General features: G+C 42.4%; 2 long non-coding RNA genes across 3 annotated transcripts in view; both read left to right on the top strand.

The window, feature by feature from the left end:
* The first annotated feature begins 558 nt into the window (after positions 1 to 558).
* Positions 559 to 22718, top strand: part of LOC131918544 (uncharacterized) — a 34662-nt gene continuing 12502 nt past the window's right edge. Inside the window, exons 1-2 of one of the 2 annotated variants that reach the window (XR_009381019.1) lie at positions 559 to 920; positions 1163 to 1275. This is a non-coding gene — a long non-coding RNA (uncharacterized LOC131918544). The remainder of the gene's footprint in view (positions 921 to 1162; positions 1276 to 22718) is intronic. The other variant, XR_009381018.1, reaches the window with a different exon arrangement.
* Positions 17170 to 18629, top strand: LOC131918545 (uncharacterized). Its single transcript, XR_009381020.1, has 2 exons — positions 17170 to 17261; positions 18428 to 18629. It is a non-coding gene; the product is annotated as an uncharacterized LOC131918545 (long non-coding RNA).

Below are 22718 nucleotides of genomic sequence, written 5' to 3'. Positions count from 1 at the left end.
AGAAATTCATTTTTTTCCTGTCATAATAAAATGGGAAGTGACAGCCTGGGCGTAGTTTCGTGTGGGAAAACCCACAGAAAGGGACAGCTGAGAGAAGCTGTGCTTCTTGTCAGGGAGAGCCATCCTCAAAGGCCCTGGAGAGAGAGAGAGAGAGAGAGAGAGAGAGAGAGAGAGAGAGAGAGAGAGAGAGAGAGAGAGAGAGTTGTTTTCCATTGTCTCATTTCCAGGAGGAGTTCCGTTCTGTCCTCCCACCCTTCGACCCTGTTTTTGCCACATGGAGGTAGGAACGCCTGACCCAGAGTCTTGGGGGTGTAATTTCTTTAAATTCAAGTCTCTTGTAGAAGAAAAACAGCAGCTCAGGGAAGTATATAAGGAAAAAACTTTCCCCCCCTAACATCGCGCCCCTGGGTTTGTCTCTTACGTCCTAGAGATGCTAATTTCACTGGAGGGAAATTAAGGGGAAGGGAAATGAGATCCCTTTTCAGAATGAATTAATTGACGGAAGCCAGTGGCGTGAGCACATGAGTGTGAGCATCCTCGGCAACAGCTTTTTACAGAAACATGGGAGCCTAAGGGTGGGAGTCTAGGTCCTCAGTGCTCAAGCTGATGAAATCCAGCCGTGCACAAACTAACACGTGGCAGCTTGGTTGCCTTCCTCGGTGCTTGGCTAAAAGATCCATGGCTTGACACATGAGGAGATGGACGTAGCAATGTCCGTTAGAATCAGTATCCATGGTAATAAGGAGAGCGATACTAAAATGTCCGCTCTCCCGCGGAGCTAGAGACCCAACCCGGGACCTTGTGCTTGCTAGCCAAGGCATCTACCACCCAACTAGATCTTCAACCTCCTCAAACATCTAGGAGGCAACTTGAAGAATGAAGAGGTTCCAGAGCCCCCGAGGAGAAGGAGTGTTCAAAAGGTGTGGACTGCCTTCCCTGGACACAGGGGTTGCTTGATGCCCGTGACGCTTTTGGAAGCTCACGGGAATCCACTGTATTTTACCTAGAGGAGAAAAGAAAAATGTTTAATGTTCTAAAGTCATTGATATCACTAGGGTGGGAGGGCCTCACAAAGGCCCAAGGTAACGGAGTCTAGGAAAACAATGATGAGGCTCAGAAACTGCTTCTCAACCCTACCACCATTCTTGTCCCTCCTTTGCAGGCATGAATTAATGCATGCGCCTTAGTTCCTGGAGTTCAACGTCGACCAGCAGGGGTTGCTAGAGAACGGGTCCAGGTTTTCTGTCTCTGCCGAGGCAACTTGAGTGAAATACAGTAAGTCCCAGGGAAACAAAGCCTTGGTGGGGATAGGGGCTTCACAGCCTCCATAGCACAATTCCGATTTGCCGTCGAGAAGCGAGCTGTTCTGAGTCGAGAGACTGGGAAATGAACAGATAATAAACGACTTCTTTTGCCCGAGCTTCCGTGAGTGTCCTGTGCAGTTTCTCCTGGGGACCCAAAGCCTGGGGAGGTCTGGTGAGGGGGAACGGCGCAGGGGAGGGGGAGGAGGCTTTGAAGTCACTCCCCTAAGGGGACCAGCCCACCTCTGGGTGAAATGCTTCATCTTAGGCTGCTCCTCCAGGGGTGAGTTTTGCGTTTTCTTTGGTGCCAACTTGAAAATGAGTCAAGATCTACTTTGCAGCAGTAGTCAGACGGAAGAAGGTGCTCTCTGAAGTAAGTCCACTACTAAGAAACCAGTGGAAACTTCAGAGCGGTTCTAGGTTTTAACAAAGTGCTGCTGCTCTCTGTAGACAGTTTTAGTAAAATGTCCCTTGAATGGCCGTCATTATCAGTAAAAAGGGCAGTTCCAGGAACTCTTTCTTGAAGTGGCATTTACAGTCTTGCTGATATCTATTGTGTTAAAGGTTTTTTTTTTGTCTCTCTGTGTGTGTATGTGGTGTGTGTGTGTGTGTGTGTGTGTGTGTGTGTGTGTGTGTTTCTGTTTCTGGCCCGGTTGTAAATGTTTTGAATTTAAAAGACACCCAAATTCATTAAATGTGTGAAATGATGGGAAAAAAAAGTGTGAAATTGTAACAGTCGGTTTGTAGTTGATTAATAGAAATCTCCTCTAACAATCCCCAGAACCTTCCGGGGGTCATTGGAACGGAGCAGCTGTAGAGACAGCAGGAGCGGGCTCGTCACTGCCCAATGAGGGCTCATGGAGTTCCAGACAAGTGGGCAGAGGCCCATGCTCTCTGGCTCCGCTGGCCTCTGGGAGAGGCGAGCTGCAAGGTCAAATGAATATGCAGATTGCCCGGCAAGGTGCTGCCTTGCCCTTGAAAGGGGTCGTTTTCAAGATGTATGGAGGCTTCAAAGTGGATGAAGTCACTGGGAGAAAACTGGTCACCTTGGCCCCGGGGAAGCGGCTCGCTCAGGGACAGCTTGACCAGTTGTGCCATGAGCAGAGCTTGGTTTTTTGATGTGTGGCCACAACTTGGAGGCGTCTTGAAAAGGGATTGCTTAAGGAACACATGATTTGGCAATCGGTTGGAATATCTGGATCCCATGTGCCACCCTGCCCTCAATACAGGCCCGCCCTGACAAAGACAAGGAAAGGGAGTGAAAAATCACCTAGCTTTGGGGACAACTTTTTCCCCACGTTTTTTTTTTTTTTGTCTCCACCCACCCCAAACCTGTAGCGTCTTTGAAACCCTGCTGCAGGCTACAATTCTGAAGTTAAAGGCGTTTTGCCTTCCTCGATGTACAAAGGAAACATCAAAGAGAATGTCCTCCTAGTGACATAAGGATAGAATAATGGTGACCTATCAGCTAGAGTCTTGGCCAAATGCTGAAAGTAATTCACGCCACTCACTAACAATAGGGGATGTGTGACAATGATATATACCAGGGGACAAGGACAACCACTTTGCGGGGCTTGGATGCCCCACAAACCCAATTGTGGGCAGCTCAATACTGTCATAAGACAATTATCAAAGACCATCACCACATCATATTTTCATACCATAAGCAGCTCAAGGCGCCAGGGATGGCTTTCCTACAGAAAGCACACAGCATAAATTTGAAGGGTGTGAAATTGACATGATTAATAATTATAGTTATTAGCACATGTGCCAGCTGCTCATGTATGGTTTATCCCTTGATTTATGGTGCCATAAATGCCCATCTCTCCCTCTGATGCCGAATCAAGGGGGCACACAACCGTGGGCAGAATGAGTCTTTCTCTTTGCCAGGAGTTTCATCGAAATAAAAGAAAAAAAAAGTGGGCTTAAAGTCTCCCTGGATCGGGAGACATCTCGGAGAGAGGGAAGCTGCTTTTGTTTGCCTGGCTGCTTTATGGGCTGCTGAAACCTGTCTGGTTAATGTTCCCAAAGCCTTTGAAGTTTGGACTGCGGCTAACAAGGGGCTATAGTTTTCCTGGCCCCCTCACGCTCAGAGCTGTTGCCAGGCTGCGAACAATCAGTCTACATATTACAGACAAGCCCATGATGGCCAACAATGGAAGAAGCAAAACCACTAAGCTTTGGTCAGGAGATGCAATTCCAGATGAGGGTTTTCAGAAATGTTTTTGATGACTTCCTATGCTTCTCTGCAGATCTAGACACTAAAAAAATATCCGAATGTATTTTAAGATCTGGTTCCTCTCAGCAGACATTGTCATCTTTAGGATGAAAAGACCCCTCCATACGATTTCAAGTTTAAGCACATGGATTTCCTTCGCCATAAACCTTCGAAATCAGTTAACTACTCATGATTCACACGAAGTTAACACTGCATGCTTGAGAGAAAAATGAGAGCGTAAGGACGAACATGAGCTGTTTCAGACATTTCATCCTTGACTTTGTAGAGATAAACAATATGTCAGAAGGGAATGTTTTGAAAGGCAGAGTAAAACCGACACACCAAACATGGAGACTACAGAGCAAACCCAAGCTTGGTAAAGATGACAGAAAATGTCCTTTGGAGAGTCCCCTACAAGCATCAGAAAGTCTTAATGAGTTCCTTTCCTGCCAGGTTTGTGGTTCCCTCACCCCTGTGTTGGACAGCAGCACTGGGCAGCATGGAAGACCAGCTTCAGGGTTTTACTGCTGTGTGGCAAAGTGCAGGATGGGGCCATGGAGGTTCCTGCCCCTCTTCCTGAATCCAGCAGCTCCTACTATGGAACTATCACAAGATAGGAGGGCTGTTCATTCTGCTAATAGGTCAATTCTGACAGGCCATGCCAATACTTACAGACTTTTCAGAGTGATGTACCCTGAGGTATAGCACTCTAGAATAGAACTATAGAACTCAAATTCATATCACATATGACTAAAACTCCCCGTGGGGAAAAAAGACAAAACTGAAAAGATCAGCAGAGCTACCACTCTTTCAAGGCAAAGGGTTCTCAGTGATAGTTTTGGATGCAAGTTAGTAAAGACACCAACTGTCAGGGCTTTAAAATTGTCCCAAATAGTCTAAAAGACACCAAAGACTGTCTTGAAAAGAGATGTTTGAAGCATTATCCAGAAAATAGCTTTATTCACTATTGTATATAGATAAAAGTGAGAAAGTCTTTAACCCAACATTTGGCAAGTAAAATATAAGCAAAGTAGTTACTATTTGAATCGATAACAAATTTCCATCTGATCCCTTTCAGACGAATGACTTGTTTACAGTGTGACAAGGTCACAGGCATCACATGTTTTAAACAATGTTTTGAAGGCAAATCAAATCATCAAGAAGAGATCACTACATTAAATATCATTCCTAGCTGCAAGAAAAGTCAGAAGATACATTTAGAAGCAAAAGATAATTTTTATGAAAATCAACTTGATAGTGAAAAATATACTGTTGGAAAGATTCAAAATTCAAATCTGGTGAAGGAATGTATAATTTCTTATTTGCTTAAATGTGCCCAACAATATTACATAGTCATGAAATTTATTATTTAATAGTCATTAAATAATACATTAGAAACTTATGTGAATTTACAAAGCAGCTTAAGGTAAAAGAACTTGTTCAAATAAAAAATATAAGAAAGCATATTTAGAGATAATGAAATTTTCACATGTTTATATGTTTCAGACTTGTATTTTCTACATATATAGAGCCTGTAGTCTTGTCATATTTTTAAATATTTTTTGAGATTATAATTTGAGATACAATTACAACATTCTCCCTTTCTCTTTCCTCGCTCCCAACCCTCCCATGTACCCCCACCTTGATCTCTTTAAAATTCATGGCCTTTTTTTCTCTAATTGTAAATACACACACACACACACACACACACACACACACACACACACACATTCCTAAGTATACTAATATACTTAGCATGCTCAGTCATTGAATGTTACTTATATGACTATGATTTCAGGGCTGACCAGTTGGTATTGCATGATCAGTTGGGACACACTTCCCTGGGGCTTTTCTTTTTAGACTTGAGTTTCCAGGTATGAATAAGTGTTGACATAGCAAGAAAATTCTGTAAAATTTATGAAATAAAACTGAAACAGTGTATAAGTCAAAAATTATGAAGACAAATGTTGCAGAATATTATTTTAAGATATGTTACATTCGTTCTTGCTGTGGGACATTTGTTTAATGATGCAAAGATGTGTTGCATTCTTTTATGCTGCATTTGCTTAACTCTTTGAAGCTGTGTTACTTTGCCTGCCTAAAACACCTGATTGGTCTAATAAATAGCTGAACGGCCAATAGTGAGGCAGGAGAGGGATAGGTGGGGCTGACAGGCAGAGAGATAAATAAGAGGAGAAATCTAGGCTCAGGAGAAGAAAGAACAGGAAGAACAAGAAAAGGAGAAAGAGAGGAGGACAGCAGAGGCCAGCCACGCAGCCACACAACCAGCCACAGAATAAGAAGAAAGAAAGGTAGACAGAGATAGAGAAAGGTAAAAGCCCAGAGGCAAAAGGTAGATAGGACAATTTAACTTAAGAAAAGCTGGCTAGAAACAAGCCGAGCTAAGGCCAGGTATTCATAAGTAAGAATAAGTCTCCATGTTTTTATTTGGGAGCTGGGTGGTACTTCCCCCCCCCAAAAAAAAACCCAACTACAGACAAGTACTGCATTTACCCTTATATGTCAAAAGTATGTTTAAAATTATATGTGTGTTTGTGTTTGTATGTGTATAGATAATGAAACTAGGAAGGGAATCACGAGGGGAGACGGAGAGATTGAAAGGGAGACAGGAAGCAAAGGGGTAATGGTGATGGAATCTACGTTAACAGGCAAGCAGAGGGAAAACCAACTCACAGAAAAGTTGGAGCAGCGAGGCTGTGTGGGGAGGTCAGTCAGGAAAGAGAATGAATGGAAAGAAAACTCAGTGACATATATGCATGAAGACGTGGCTTGCTGCACTTTACTGGGAGGACATCTGACTAAAATCTGCTTGACTATGAATTCTGTTCCTATTTCTTGACTCATATGGGCATCCTCTGGCTTTGTGCCTTCAAAGTCACGAGTATAGTTCAGTGTTTCAAAAGGGGAACTTGTGAACGTAGGTTTCCTGATGACAATTCCACTAGACTAGTCACCAGTGTTGCTGGGTCTGAAACTTATTCAGGGCCCCAACGTTCATCAGCTGCATCTTTTGAGAGTCTAGAAATAAGTCTATGTCAGTTCCCAGCACAGTGTCCTTTGGATACATTCATAGTGTCACCTGGGAAGGCTTTCCTGGAGACGTTCACACCAGCATCCAGATCTGCTGGTGCATCCTAGAGCCAGGCTTGGTAAGGTAGATTTAATGAAATAAACCTAATCCACCAGCCAGAAGTAATTCTGGGTGACAGGGAATACATTAAATTGAACATTGATTCTGACACAGTTGGCACATCTTTGGCAAAGCAGATTTGGGATTGGAGTCAATCTCTTTGAGCGGCCAGATTTCCTTAGAGTTGCCAGAGACTGAGCGTCTAATGTTATTAAATGCTCTTAGAGATGAACTATACACATGTGGCCGTGGGTTATGCCAATCAACATGGAGTTAGGACTTTGCTAGGATTAAAGATGCTACAGAGGAGGAGAGTAGGCACTGCTTAGGGGAAGACACATACTGTAGATGCTTTTGGTCTTGACTTCAAAGAATTCACCATAGTCTTGGGGAGCATGCATATAAAACGTATAGCACCCTTGAAATCATAAAAATGGTCAAAGAGCGTATGGCTAATGCCAAGCGAAAGCGCAGGACAAGACATGTTATCCAAGTTCCAAAGAGTCAAAGGTCAGGTGAGAGAGGCCAAGGACTCACAGAATAGAGGGGACTTTGATGTGATCCTGAACGGTGAGAGGACTTTGATGGGCAAAGGGATACAGAAGGGGCTAATGTGAAGGAAGAGAGATGGAGGATGATGAGATAATATAGAAAGAAGGGTGGGTGCCAAGGCAAGGGTAAAATGGACCTAAAGCAGATTCCAGCTGACAGCCTACATGGGTACCAAGTGTCAGAAATGCACTCTGGTCTTAAAACTCTGTAAATTCAACTCTGTGCATCAGTTAAACACCACTGTTGGTTTTTCTGGATACTTGGCAAACGTCAAAATAGTAACATTATCCTTCTTCAGTGTTCTGGGTATCCTGGCACAACAGAGCCTATGTGCTCATTGCATTCCTTGTGATTTAGGGGCAGACTCTTGGCTGGGTTGAGCTATCTCCTTTGGTACCCATATATGACCACCATGAAATGGCTGTGTTCATTCTCCTGCTATTCCTCCGGGAAAGATAATAATCTTGGTGTGGTAATAAACAAGAGAGAAAAGTTCTACAGTCAAGGGAGGAATGTGGTGAAGTCATCAGGAACACGATGACTCCAGCATGGTTTCACTTCGATTGCTTGAGTGGATGTCCACAGGCGGGAACCACCAAAGTGTGAGGCTTGTAGAAGTTTAGCTCCTTATGAACTTGCTATTTCTTCATATTTTTTTTAGCTGTATAGACGAATTTCTAAATGGTCTTATTAAATAAAAAACATGGAGCCAAATATAGGGGTGAAAGCCTTAGATCAGGAAACTAGGGAAAGCTACCAGCCTACCTTACCTAACTAACTCTCTAGGTTCCAAATGCGAGTTACTTCCTGTCTACCCACACCTTTATTGCCTTACTGTTCTGCCAGTCTGAGGAAACAAGATCAGCTGAGAAGTTAGCAAGGTGAGGTTGGATGTGGCTTGTTCTGTTTCTCTGATCTTTCAGCGTTCACCCCAATACCTGGCTCCGGGTTTGTTTTTATTAATAAGACCTTTTAAGATTTGTGTTACATAGATGTTTAAGTGATCTTGAATTTAATTATAAATGTGTGTGAATATTTCTAAAATACGTAAGTACATAATTCCTGCTTCCGTATTTCCAATTTTCTGAAATATTTAAACAATTTAAAAATAATAATTCTTAATTTTTTAAAGTCATCCAATGGAGGATGCAGAATCTCTATATCTCTAATCCCAGGTCTTTGGTATTCTATGCTGGCAGGTAGACTGGGCCTCAGAACAAAAGGAGGCCTTCCTCACCCCTTCTTTCTCTTCTTCCTCCTCCATCTCCTTCTCTTCCTCTTTTTTAACCTCTTCTTTCTTTTAAAAATATTTATTTGTATTTTCATTTGTGTGGATGTGTGTGTGTGTGTGTGTGTGTGTGTGTGTGTGTGTGTGTGTGTGTGTACATGCACTCGTGAGCTGAGAAGAGAGTGTCAGACCCCTTAGCAGGCAGTAGGTGCTGGGAACCAAACCAAGATCAGTATATGCTTTTAACCTCTGAGCCATCTCCAGCCCCAACCTCTTCTTCTTTCTTGGTGAAGGACCCCGTTCTATGTCCTCTGATCTTAGATCAGGATGCTGTCACTCCTACTTGGTCATCATAAAACCTCCCATAGGTGCATGAGGGACAACATGCTGTTTTCTTTGCCACTCTTTGTGGCATTTTCTATTTACAGCATCCCTGTCACCTTTATCTCCGCGAATGCCAGCTGCCTATCCTTACATGGCTCCTGATTATTCTCTCGGCAGTCCTCTGAGTTGTTTACTCTTCAGGTTACTATTTAGTCAACCTCATCATGTTTTCCCAGCACCCTAGAACAGCTATGCAAGCCCAAGAACACCGTGTTAGTGCCTCTACTGATTTGGTCCACATTCATATCTCCTTTGCCTATGGTACACATCAGATGACTCTGCTGCAGTGACTGTTCCTCCATGCTTCACAGCGTGGTGGGCTTGCTTCACGGAGTTTTTAGAATGAATATGTCATACGGTGGTAAGGTGTGTTCTGTAGCAGCAATCTTAAAAGTTCTTATTAATAAAATCAAACCGAAGCCAGGTATTGGGGCGAACTGGAAGATCAGAGAACCATAACAAGCCACAGCTACCTCACCTCACCGGATCCTCAGCTGGTCTTGTTTCTTCAGACTGGAGGCCTCTGAGTCCTCATCCAGAATGGGTCTCAGCTGAACTGCTGCTCAAAAGCCTGAATGCTTAACCAGGCCAAATGCTTAACCAGGGCAAATGCTTAACCAGGCCAAATAGTTCTAGTTTCTGGTCCTCATGCCTTATATATCTTTCTGCCTTCTACCATCACTCCCTGGGATTAAACACTTGCTTTCTGGGATTAAAGGCATGAGTCACCATGCTTGACTGTATCCTTGAACACATGGATTTCTGCCTAGCTCTGCCTCCCAAGTGCTGGGATTAAAGGTGTGTGCTACCACTGCCTATCCTCTATGTTTAATATTGTGGCTGTTCTGTCTCTAACCACAGGTAAGTTTATTAGGGTGCACAATATTTCAGGGAACACAATACCACCACAGTGTTCTCATTCTTTCTTGGTTCCTTTGCTCAACTTCTCTAGGAATATTTGGGCTACGGTTCACTCCATTATATCACAATGGACTGTCTCCTTGCATTGCATTATAACTAGAATAATTCAATATGTTGTCTGGTCTAAAGCCCTAACTACTCTCCACAGCAATCATCCAAAGGCCAGACAAAGACAGAAACAACTCGAGAGTGTAGGTTGGCCGAGATTTAGCTGTCGGTTAGTCAAATGGCAAGTAGTTAATAGCATCTTTTCATTACTTGGATATAAGAGAAATGAATGAATACCATACCATCAAGAATTCATTTGTAGAGGCAAAAGGAGCAGAAGCCAAGTGTATCACCATGTTCCTAGCATGTTTGGGATGGAACAAAAACGAAGTGCGTGATCTGAAACCTGATGATTGCACCTTTTGATGAAGTGTGCTGTGTAGAGAGTAAAGGAAGAGTAAATACACAGGGAGTGAAGTCCTAAGTGAATGTATGTTATTGGCAAGGACCCTAATGCCTCAGCCCAGGGGAACGTACACAGCCTTCCTCTGATCCATGTGGCCTGATGTTGACAGAGTGTCCAGAAAGCATAGAGGGCAGCTTCCTCCTCTTAGATCTTCACAGCATGAGACTGCTCCCCTCGGACACCTCTCCCTGAGGCTGGCTAACCCCTGCTGTGCTGTGCATAATAAATGGGCCCAGGTTCTCATTTGTCGCATGGTAGGTGCTGCTCCATCATAGTGACATGGCCCCACCTGTCCCCAGCTTTTCTGTACGTGCATTTGTATGTCTGTCATTTCTTCATTCCATTGTCACCCTGGTCAGGGACTAAGCCATGTAGGCCACAGCAGTCCTGAGTTAATCCTAACATTACTGGTTATGTAACCAAAAAAGTGGAGCTCTTTGCTATCTGTCCCATGTGGGTGCCAATGAAAGGAGACAAGAACGGATTCTTTTCAATGATGTTTTATCCAAAGAGTCAGCAACCCTAGAAGACAGTTAACCTAAACTTCTGTTCCTGTATCTCATCTCCAGTAGGAAGATTTTACAGGGAGAAGGTGGGGTCAGGGGTGGGGTGGGGTCAAAGGCAGTCAACCGTTCTGGAGTTCAGTTGCCCTTCCGGTCAGGTGGTCAGGCATGCTTTTGAGACTGGTGATACTTGTGTATCTTACTCTCTGTAAGGTACCTCCCTGTACCTCCCCTCACTCTGTAGAAGTCTGAGCTTAGACGCTTCTTGAACTGCTGAATCAACTTAGAGTCTACCAACATCAACCTTGTACTCCTCCGTGGAATCAAGGCTAGAAGGGGATTTACTCAGCACAAACAAACTGTTAACCGTGTGTGTGTGTGTGTGTGTGTGTGTGTGTGTGTGTGTGTGTGTGCTCTAGTAACATGCATGTTCTGATTTCATTTTATAGTATGGAGTGTAAATGTGCCTTTCCATTAGAGAATATGAAAATACCGTATCAGAAGCAGAAGAGGTCCTTCAGCTCAAATAATGCTAGCCATAGCAGTAAATGGTGCCATGATGCTCTGGGTGAGTGTTGTTGTTGGTCTATTGCTTAGGTTAGACCAATTCCTTGTACCATAGACTCAAGTCAGCTGCAAGAACACTCACCTCAGTTTAACCATATACAAAAGAGCCCTGCGTCTCTTGACAGAGACTGGTTTTCATAGAGGTTTATATTTGATTCAATTTTCATCAGAACATCATAATTCAGCACAATAGGGATAAGTAATATTGTTGGCGGAATATTTGCCTCATTAAAAAGCAAAGACCAAAAATTCTGTAAGAGGATAAAACACCTGATGAAAATCAAATTCCTTAGATGACCACTGAAAAAGTAAACGCATTAAACATTAAAAAAGGAGAAAAATCAGAAGTTTTCCTATAAAGCATAACCTATGAACTCTATTAGTATGAGATTTCCTCTTGTTATTTCACTGGATCCAATTATGTCTCTGTGCAGTTGAAAGGTATCAAAATTGGAAACTGAATTATCAATTTCAGTCCACAAAGATAGGCATTCAGTTCCTCTAATAGGTTTATTCTAACCATGGAACACTAGAAACTCTCGGTCAAATCAACAAGTCCTCATTAGGGCACTGGAAAGAGATTTGTCAAGTAAACCAGACATCTAAGCTATAATTCCCACCATTGCACTGTTACCTGGTTCAGGGTATGATGGTGAGCCGCTCACAGAAGCACATTGTTGGTCTAGTTTCTAACCTTGCCTACAGCTCGTTAAGCATCATCTCCTATCTGAATAGGGCAGAGAAGTTAAATCCAAGTTAGGGAAGACTGTAAAAGGTTGGCTTTAACCATTTCATGTAAATGGAAATATGTGATAACAATATCAGATTAAGTCCTTCAGTCACCTGAATCTCTAAATGTTCATCTGAGTGAGTTGGTATCTTCAAGAGTGTTTATACTTAAGGAGTGGGCAACATTTTTACTGCCTTTCTTACTTAAAGAACTCTACCTATTCTCCATGCAAAGATACCTTCTCCAGAAAAAGTATTCTGACTCCTCAAGGAGGGTTGGATTTATTCCTTCTTCCCTAACTCTAGCACCTGCTACACAATTTGAGTATGAAATGACCCTATTAGAAATACTTGTTTGTTGGTTACATTTTCTCTAACGTTGAATCCTGGCAGGGCAAGCAGTGTCTCCATTTTAAAATATTCCAGTCTATAACACAGTGCCTGATGCTTGGTAATTAGTGAAATGTGTGACTTAGGGTGTGTTTACAAGGATGCTCCAGGAACCAGAGTAGGATTCACTTGGCAAATGAGTAAGTTCTTAAATCAATTGCAGGACACCCCTGAGAACTTTTGATTTCAGATGAAAAGGGCACTAGGAAATGTCCCCAGACCAAATGGGATACTCCTAGCTTACTGAGGGTCAGCAAGAAAAGGTGATGCCATACCCATCCTGTAATACCAATAGCTAAGGGCAGCTTTAGCTGTTCTCACTCAGTGCTACCAGTGAGATGGATTTCTGTACCTCCACCCTTGGAGACTCTACCTTATACGCCACATGTGTTTTCTGATATTCCAATGGCTTTTTAGACATTCACTGAGTACCTGCTATAGCACATGACTATACATAAAAACACAAGAGATGCAGATCCATTACCACAGAGCCAGTCAAGAAGACCTGTATCAGGGAGTTTTCTAGAACACCTGTTTTTCCATTACTTTAATAAATGGAAAGAAGGAGGGGAGGGGCCATGATCCCTAATATGTAAAAATATTCCTAAAATAAAAAAAAATTAGTAAAATGGCAAAGATGTTGTATGCTGAGTTGTTTTTCCCTGGCACATCTGATGTTGTCCATCCTCATCACTCTGACCTCCACTTGAGACTGTGGTGCTAACATCTGGAACCAGGGATGCTCTTCAGAGCTGTCCATGATCTGAAGAGATGCAGCCCTCGCCAGATGCCTTCACCAAACCCAGAGGCCTGATGGTAATGGCTGTAGAAACTGGCTTTTTAAACGGTTTCCTCATAGGTAAATCTCCATTCTGTGCACCTAGATCTCTCATGGTTTGATCCCTTTCCCAATCATTCCCATTTGCCCGTTTTGTTTTTTCTTAAAAAAAACAAACAAACAAAAAGTTGTGTTACTTCCAATCAGATGAATACAAATGAACACATAACTCCCGGGGTTATCAATTTGTCTGAAACAAAATGAAAACCTTTTAAAGAAGCTGTATTGGACAAATATGCATGAGATTATTTATATTATTAGTAATTTTAAAAAATGAAGAAAAAGAAAAAATAAATAATAACAACAAATCTACAAAACAGCCGGCTAGAAGAGATGCCAGGGTTATGACAACTTACTAGACAGCTGGGATCATACGTGCTTACGTGAAGGGGAGATTACATGGGGGATTAAATTATTAGGCTCAGAGGCCCACTGCAGTAGATCAGCATAGTCTGGAAACTTGGTACTAAATGGGAAATTTAATTTAAAAATTTAGACTTATAAACTGACCTTGGATTTTCTACCTGAGAGGAAAAGAGACACCCTTAATATGTTTGCTTGTATAAAAAGAAACATTCATCTTTACATCCACTTAGTTATTTTTATCAGGATACTTGCCTATTCAGGCTGTTTTCTCAACACTATTTATGCTGAAATGGGCATCTGCTCAGTTCACCCAAATCAAAACAAAGATTTGCATAATCTATTTGCATAGCAGCAAGTGGGTGTGGTTTAGGCAAGTGCACAGATGAACATAAAATTCAAATATGGGCAGGAGGAAACTCAATTTCATTATAAAAAAAACCATGTTTGTTTAAACATAAAAAAGCTGTGTAAACGATCCAAATGTGTTTACCATAGTTTAGCCTACAAGGCTTCCGTTTTGTTCCCATCCTTTTAGCAGTTCAGTTGAATGAAGGCACATAAACTCTGACTCCTCGCAAGAGACTTCAATTTAAAAATCTCCTCTCAGAAAAAAATATAAGATATGGGATAGAACAAGGCATAAATAGAATGGTGTCCAGATTGTGGAATGTGTGCAGAGAAAAATGTGTGAGACAACATAGAACCCAAGAAAGAAATTTTCTTTTGAAAATTATGCTGTCAGAAAATGAAAAGGAGAGAAAAAAATGAAATTTAAAAGCTAATATTTAAAGATCTTGGGTAAGTGCAGTAGCTGGCCTACTTTGGGCTGACCTACTATGAGCTGGCCTACTATGAGCCAGCCTAATATGAGATGGACCATCGAAGTTAATGAGCATAATTTAAGATGATTGCATCCCAGTAACAGAGGCAGGGAAGGAGGAAAAGGATCGTGGAAATGGACTCGCACTTAGAAATGTTTTGGCACAGTGAGCATGCTTATCTTTGTTGGATCTAAGCACAAATCGCTTAGACAGAAGAAACAAAAACCTAGACTCAGAGCTAACATTTTGTACAGCTGAATTTTAGCAAGTAGACTGTCATCTGTGGTCAGCCAAAAGACTGTAATGTGAGGTCTATCACAACACAAACTGGGTATTAATGGAGCCATTAATCACCATCAAAACCATATTAGAAGTGAAGATAGCCAAAGAGCGCTTAACTGACAGCAAGTGGCCATAAACCTGTCCAAAAACTAATTTGATTACCGCCATATCGGCATCTGTGCCACTTATGAGGGTTCATTTTTTTGATGAAATTAAGTAGACAAGTCATTCATGCGTATAATAGACATCTAAATCACAGTAAACATTTTGCTGGCAAGAGAAGTAGTTAAAGAAAGTGGGGGATTGTTTCGGTGGCTGAATATAGAACCAACTCAGTGGAGAGCGGCCTTTGCACAACAGTTGGGTACCAAATGCCATCAAAGAAGCTTTGGATGGAGCCTCTCGGCCAAGGGAGAGATGCATAGATTCAAAGTCAGCTGGTGAGATTCAGGGAATGTTGTTTATTTATGGAAAGAAGCGTTTTGCCAGAACAAACTCTCACTCTTTATGGGTCATAAATGTTCCCAGCAAACAATCTGTTTTATTTGGAGACATTTGGATCAGTTAAGTTTCAGTCTTGACAGTTGGAATGGTGGCATGTCATCACTGGGGACAGTCTAGTGGAGGAACAGTGCCTAGGAAGTACACTATGAGGGAGGAGCACTGTGAGGGAGGGAGGAGCACTGTGAGTAAGTGGAGGAGCATTGTGAGTGAAGGGAGGAGCACTCTGAGTAGGGGAGGAGCACTATGAGTGAAAAGAAGAGCACTGTAAGTGGAGAAGCACTGTGAGTGAGGGAAGGAGTGCTCAGAGTGAGGGGAGGAGCACTGTAAGGGGTGCACTGTGAGTGAGGGGAAGAGCAGACTTTATTACTCAGAATGAGTACCTTCCACTACACTCCTACTACTACTACTCTCTCTCTCTCTCTCTTTCACACACACACACACACACACACACACACACACACACACACACACACCATTAGTTTTTGTTTGTTTTTGTTTTGAGACAGATTTTTACAGTGTGGCCTAAGCTGGTCTAGAATTCATTATCTATCCCAGGCTGGCCTCCTATTCATGGCAATCCTCCTGCCTCAGTCTCTCAAGTGTTAGGATTATAGGAGTAAGCCACCACACCCAGCAGGCCAGCTAAGAATTTCAAAAGAATATGGAATACCTTACCCAATTTGTACTTATATTATTTGACCCTAGAATTTGGCTTCAATATTGTATAGTTCTGTTACTCTATTCCTTATATGAAAACACATTCTCTTCCAAAAAATTTCCAATTATTCACGTTATTAGAGGAGGAATACAAATCATGTATTTGATGTAGTGAGAAAAAGATCCATTGAAAAATATATTTTATGCATCAAAATTTCAGACACACTTTAATATACAAAAGAAGTTACATATGAAACGAAGCTGCGATCATGTAGATTCATGTACCACATCAAATTAGGACACAATGTAACACACATAATCCCCTCTTGATCAATATGCTTATTCTTGGAAACTAGGGTTTGGCTATCTCTTCAGTTGTATCTGTTTATTTGTCTTCACACACACACACACACACACACACACACACACTTTGGAGCTTTGAACAGAACCAGCTAACTTGAGGAAGAGGGCATTTTTCATTCACTATCAAGACTCAGGGTCATCCCCCAAGGATCTCTAAGGAAGCTGTGGCAGTGTGAGACTTGCCTTCAGCCCCTTGAAAATGCCACGTGGCTAACAGGAAACACCTTGTAGCCTTTGCAGTGAGGAGCCTGAGCCTCGGGAAGCTGCCTGTGCTCACAAGCTGAGGCCTTGTAGGGCCTGCTCGGCTTACCTGAGTTTGCAGATGGGCCATTTCCCAGGTGGGTCCCGGCCAAACGCTCCTCATTAATCATGGCTTAAACCTTTCTCAGCGGGGAGACCTCGAGTTAGACATCATTTGGAAACAAATCGGGTGAAAAATAGCTCTGACAATAAGGAGCCCACATGGAATTCCCCTGTGAGGGCTTCAGTGGCGTGAAAACAGGCTCTTCCAAGACACTAAATGATCTGTCAGTTAGTGAGTGACATTATAATTCAGTTTTGTGTCATATCCAGCTCTGAGCCATTGCTGCAAGCTCCAGCCTTTAGCTACGTTTCCAGCCCTCTAAGCTCAGTCAATTTACAGAGGGCATCAGGATTTAGAACTGAAAAGAGGTGCGTGCATGTGTGTGTGTGTGTGTGTGTGTGTGTGTGTGTGTGTGTGCATGTGTGTGTTTCATGTAACAAACATGCATGCTATGGCTACATAGAAGCAACGAAGAGCAATTGGCCATATGCCTCCTCACTAAAATGATACTTGGCAAACATCCTTGTGGGACTAGAATAGTCATGTGAGTATAAGCTGTAACCAGACTAATTCTATGGAATTTTAGAAGAAGGAGGAAGAGGAAGGAGGAGGACGAGGAGGAGGAGGAGAGGAAGAGGAAGAGGAAGAGGAAGAACAAGAACAAGAAGAAAAAGAACAAGAACAAGAAGGAGAAACAACTTGGAATCATGACGTTATTTATACTCTAGGTGAGAAAAACTCAGCCACCTTTCCTTCAAATGCATCCAATCTTCAGAGCCTTAGGATGTACTTATTAACTTTGAGCTCATTTTCTTAAAAGTAACTGTGTTTGCCTTAAAGCAACAGATGGCTCTCCCGCCACATTTTAGCCATTATTTATACTAACAGATTGCATCCAAACTCCCTGTAAACCAGTATATTTTGCCTTTTGTCAGTTATAATTCTCACCTTAGGATGATTTAGTGGGAGGGCAAAATAGAAGACAATTCCAACCCATCTCCTCTTAGTACCAAGACTTCATTTATAAGACAAATACTTCTTGGGACACAGAGCTTTGCTCCTCTCTTGTCTGAAGTATGCCCAGTTCAGTAGACTTCTCCTGGAATATATTCTGGAAAATGCAGGACACTTGTATCTCTGGAAAGGTCAAAGGGCTTTGTCTGAGCTCCTAGTTTGTTAGAATCCAGAGATGTTTATACAAACCATAACGTGCCCGTAATTCCTTAGCTTATTCACAACCAAGGAAATCCTCTGATCTACAGGTTTCAACTGGGAAAGAAAAATGTCTTCATGTTCCAAAAGGCCCCAGAAAGGCTTGTGAGGGTACATTGGTTCTGGGAATCAGAGACACCTCTAGTGCCAATGGCCAAGAGGATGTACAAGAAAGATGCTCCCAATTTCCCTCGTGTGGGAGGAGCTGGGTCCTAGCTAGTTTTATATGAACTTGACACAAACTAGAGTTATCCGAAGGAGGGTAACTCAGCTGAGAAAATGCTTCCATGAGATCCAGCTGTAAGGTGTTTTCTTAATTAGTGATCAAGGTGGGATGGCCCAACCCACTAAAGGTGGTGTCATCCCTGGGCTGGTGGTCCTGGATTCTACAGGAAAGCGGGCTGAGCAAGCCATGGAAAGCAAGCCAGTAAGCAGCACCCCTCCACGGCCTCTGCAGCAGCTCCTGCCTCCAGTTTCCTGCGCTGTTTGAGGTCCTGACCTGACCTCCTTCAGTGAGAAACTAGAACGTGGGAGTGTAAGCTCAATAAACCCTTTCCTCCCCAACTTTCATTTTGGTCATGGTGTTTCATCGCATCAGTAGTAATGCTACCTAAGACAAGCTGGTATAACAGATTTTAGTATTAGAAGTGACAGTGGTCTTTCCGTTCACTTGACTTGACAGTGAGGTCACACGTGGAGAAGAGCATACAGCTTGGGGGTTTGCTGCACAACCAATGGACCTAGGAAGAACCGCAGGATGGAGTGACAGGCCAGATCTACGGCTGGCCTGGACAAAGACAAATGCTACATTAACAGGGTCTCCTGATTCATTGGTTTGAAAAATTGTGCAGATTCTTATTTTTAAAGCCTGTCTAACTATTGTACGTTTGATTTGAGAGTTTGTTCTCGCGAACATCTCATCTCTCCTTTTTCCTTTTTAAAAAAATGTTATTTTTTTTAATTTTTTTGATGGTACTTGTCCAGCCCAAGTCTTTTCCATGAATAGTCTAGCTGTGCAGTTCCCATTATCTACTGGAAAGCTTCACTTGGAAACCAAGGCCTCATGCATGATAGACAAGCATTCTACCACTGAGATTCCCTGTAGACCCTATAGAACTGTTTCCAACCTAACACATTCAGCATTAAATTCCTTACTCCATCATAGCAAATGGCAACCTCAGATCCCCAGTTATTAGAGCTAACTAATTAGGACTCATCTTCCCATCATATCCCTTCCGCTGGCAGTCTTCTGAATCCTTCTTCCCAAATGCTCTGCAATCTCCACATTCCATGTCATTAGATGGATGATGATAACTCTAGGAATTTACTTCCAGCAATGGCTTTTCCCTCTGTAAGTCCTGCAGCATCCACACACAGCCCAAGGAAAGGTGAGGGTTTAAAACTTCACGTGACTGAGATAAATTTTTGCCACCTGGGAAAAATATTGAGTTGTACTGAAATTAAATATCATGAAAAGCACAGTTGTGCATTTAAATATGTAGAATGTGGTTCCTCTCCACTCAAGAGTAACTCTGGGATGTGTGTGTGGGTGGTGGTGGAGAGGTTCATTCCATGCCTAAGATAGGAGGCTCAAATAGTAAATCAAGAGAGAAGCTAAGAGAGAAAGATCTGTTGAACAGATAATGTGTGCCAAGCACTGTGCTAGATTTTATGGTATTTTCTTATCTATTCTTTACATTATTACCATGAATTTAGTTCTTTATCCTTTTTTTTATATAAATAGGGAAACTGAGGAAGCTTCAAACATCTCTGGGTCTTGCTCATTTGCTCTTTAATCATTGATTTGCAAATGTTAGTTCAGTGCCTGATTCCCTACCACATAGTTTTTTTAGCACTCAGGATGGACAAGTGAACAGGTCCACTGATATCTGCTGCCAGGAAATGTACTTGACATTCAGGATCCAGGCTGTTTATGGGTGAGCATGCCTGTGCAGTGTTTTGATGATGGAAGACGCAGGGAAGAAAGTGCAGGAAGCTAATGAGCTTGCTGGTAATGAATAGGGGTGCTTGAAGAGGTATAAATACTTTACCAACATTGGTAGGACTAACCTCTCCAAGGAAATTTAAGATCAGTAAGTGAGAGGCAATGGGGGTAACAGTCTTAGGGAATGGTGTTCCGTGTAGAGGGACAAGCAGAAACAAAGGTGCTGTGATAGCTTAAGTGACTGAGAGAAGATCATTGCTCACATCATGAGGATTGGAAATAATAGGACTCTGGGCTTTTCTAATGTACTAGAACCTGAATTAAGTATAACTATAAATATGTACACACACACACACACACACACACACACACACACACACACACACATCCCAAAGTTAAGCTTTTTTTTTAAAATGTATTTTTATTCCTTCTTTGAGAATTTCATACACTGTATTTTGGTCACACCCCCACATTCTTTCCCCCAACTCCTCCCAGATCCACCAGCTTCCTTACTCTCCCCACTCCCTGTCTTTTTTAAAAATTTTGAGGTCATTGCCTTCAATTTTTGTTGCCCAACTACCCTTACATGTGGGGCCAACACCTGGAGAGTTGTTGATCTACCAGGGATCGAACCCTTAAAGAAAACTGACTCTCCGTCTCTCAGCAGCTATCAATGACCAATAACTCCTCAGCGAGGGCTGGGGCTTTATGCCCACTTCTTGCTCCATCCTAAAATTTTGTCTGCATTGAGCTTGCGCAGGCCTTGCACATGCTGTCGTAATTCCTATGAGTTCATATGCGCAGTTGTCCTGTTGTGCCCAGAAAACACAGTTTTGATGAAGACATCCACCACCTCTGGTTTCTACAGTCTTTCTGCCTTCAATTCCACAATGATTTCTGAGCCTTGCTGGGAAGGGTGTGATACATTCTCTTTGTGGCAGAGCATTCTGCAGTCTTTTATTCCCTGCACGCTGACCAGTTATGGGTGCGTGTTAATGGCTATCTGCTGTGAGAATTTTCTCTGAAGAGGGTTGAGAGACGCAGTCATCGATGTGTGAAGTCTTTGTGAGTGGGTGTCGCACTATGGCCACCTAGAATAACGTAATAGCTTCTCCTCTAGGGCCTGTGATCTATGTAGCAACTGTTTCTCCATGCCTGTAATAATGCCAGACATGGCTTCCATCTGGTCAAGTGGGTCTTCAATGAAACAGAAGGTATTTGGTTACTCCCTTAGCGGTCGTGCCTCTCTCAACCAAGCGGATGTCAACACCTCATCAACATCTTAGCCTCATGGACTGAATAACTGAGTTACTTACAGACATGATTAGTCATCAGATGCATTGTTTGACAGTTTGTTTCAGCCATCAGAAACGTTCATCTAACAGCCTGTGTATGAAGATACACTTATCACCCATTATTGTATTCTAAACGATGAGATATGGTTTAGCATAAAGTTCATAGCATTCAAAAATGCCTACTAGCATATTTTCTCAATTAGAAAATCTCTTTCCATGTCAAATACATAACAATAAGTTGTTGTGAAAGGTTACTTCATAATTAGGACTCTTTAGCCTGAAATTCTATTTTGCTTTTGATTGTCTCCTTGACTCAAAGGCAATCAGCATGTCTTCCAGCACCTCTCTTTCCTGTTCCCTGAATACAACTGCCCCCTAAAAAGCTGAACATAATGGTAAGTTTGTGTGATCTCTGAGGAACTACTAGAAATCCCTTTGCTAATTCATTGCCTTTACAAATAGGTTGTAAAGAGGCCTGAATAGCTTTCCAGATGTTCCTGGCTTGTTTCCTTGGGCCCATTCTCAAGGAACTATCTCCCACTTGGTCCAGTAGAGAACTATGTGGATGGGAACAGGAGCTCCAGGGAGTACATGTGGCTTGAGGCTCGGGCTGAAAGTGCAGCCCCAGGAAGACAAGAACATAGAAGTCTCCAATGGTAGATGAGATCTCCAGTCATGTGAGAGGAGGCGTTAAGGGTCAAAATCAAAGCCTAAATCTGTCTTCATTTGGAAATGGCAAATCTAAGGAGAAAACCAGGGGCAGAGAATACATCAGGACAGGGTGTCAAGAGAGGGAACAGGCAAATGTTCCTCAAATTAGTCAGATGGAGGCTGAGCAGCTCAGGGCAGGAGGCAGGGAAGGGGGACATACATACTTACGGGAGACAGAAAGGACCAAACTAAGCTAAAATGAATCTGAATGTCTAAATCATGCTTAAACAGAAAGTAACTATTAACAGAAACTGGAGGTAGTTTTTGTCTAGAAAACAGATATTTAAGCCAGATGTGGAGACTAGTTTCGGTTTATAAAACAAATCCTTAAAGCAGACATGGTGATGCACACCTTTAATCTCAGTGGCAGGGAGGCAGAGGCAAGTAGATCTCTGTGAGTTAAGGGCTACAAAATAAGACCCTGCCTCAAGAAAAACAAAACAAAACAGAAAAACAAATGTAGCAGAAATCTTAAAGAGTCTTATTAATGAAATCAAACCCGGGGCCAGTTATTGGGGTCAATGCTGGTAGATCAGAGAGACAGAACAAGCCACAGCTATCTCACCTTGCCAATTCCTTAGTTGGTCCTGTTTCCTCAGACTGGAAGCTTCTATGTCCTCATCCCAATGGCTCTCAGCTGAACTGCTGCCAGAAGCCTGAATGCTTAACCAGCTAAACGCTTAACCAGCCAAAATGCTTAACCACGCAAATGCTTCTAGTTTCTGGTCCTCAATGCCTTATAAACCTTTCTGCTTTCTACCACCACTCCCTGGGATTAAAGGCTGCTTTCTGGGATTAAAGGCGTGAGTCACCATGCCTGGCTGTTTCCAATGCAGCCTTGAACTCACAGAGATCCAGAGGGATTTCTGTCTCTGGAATGCTAGGATTAAAGGCGTGTGCTACCACTGCCTAACCTCTATGTTTAATATTGTGGCTTTTCTGTTCTCTGACCCCAGATAAGATAAAATACACAATATTTTGGGGAACACAATATCACCACAAACAAACAATGTAAAACTATT

This window comes from Peromyscus eremicus, chromosome 8b (genome assembly GCF_949786415.1).
Source record: "Peromyscus eremicus chromosome 8b, PerEre_H2_v1, whole genome shotgun sequence".
NCBI lineage: Eukaryota > Metazoa > Chordata > Mammalia > Rodentia > Cricetidae > Peromyscus > Peromyscus eremicus.
The sequence above is the reverse complement of the archived record's forward strand: the minus strand, read 5'-3'. Positions and strand labels throughout refer to the sequence as shown.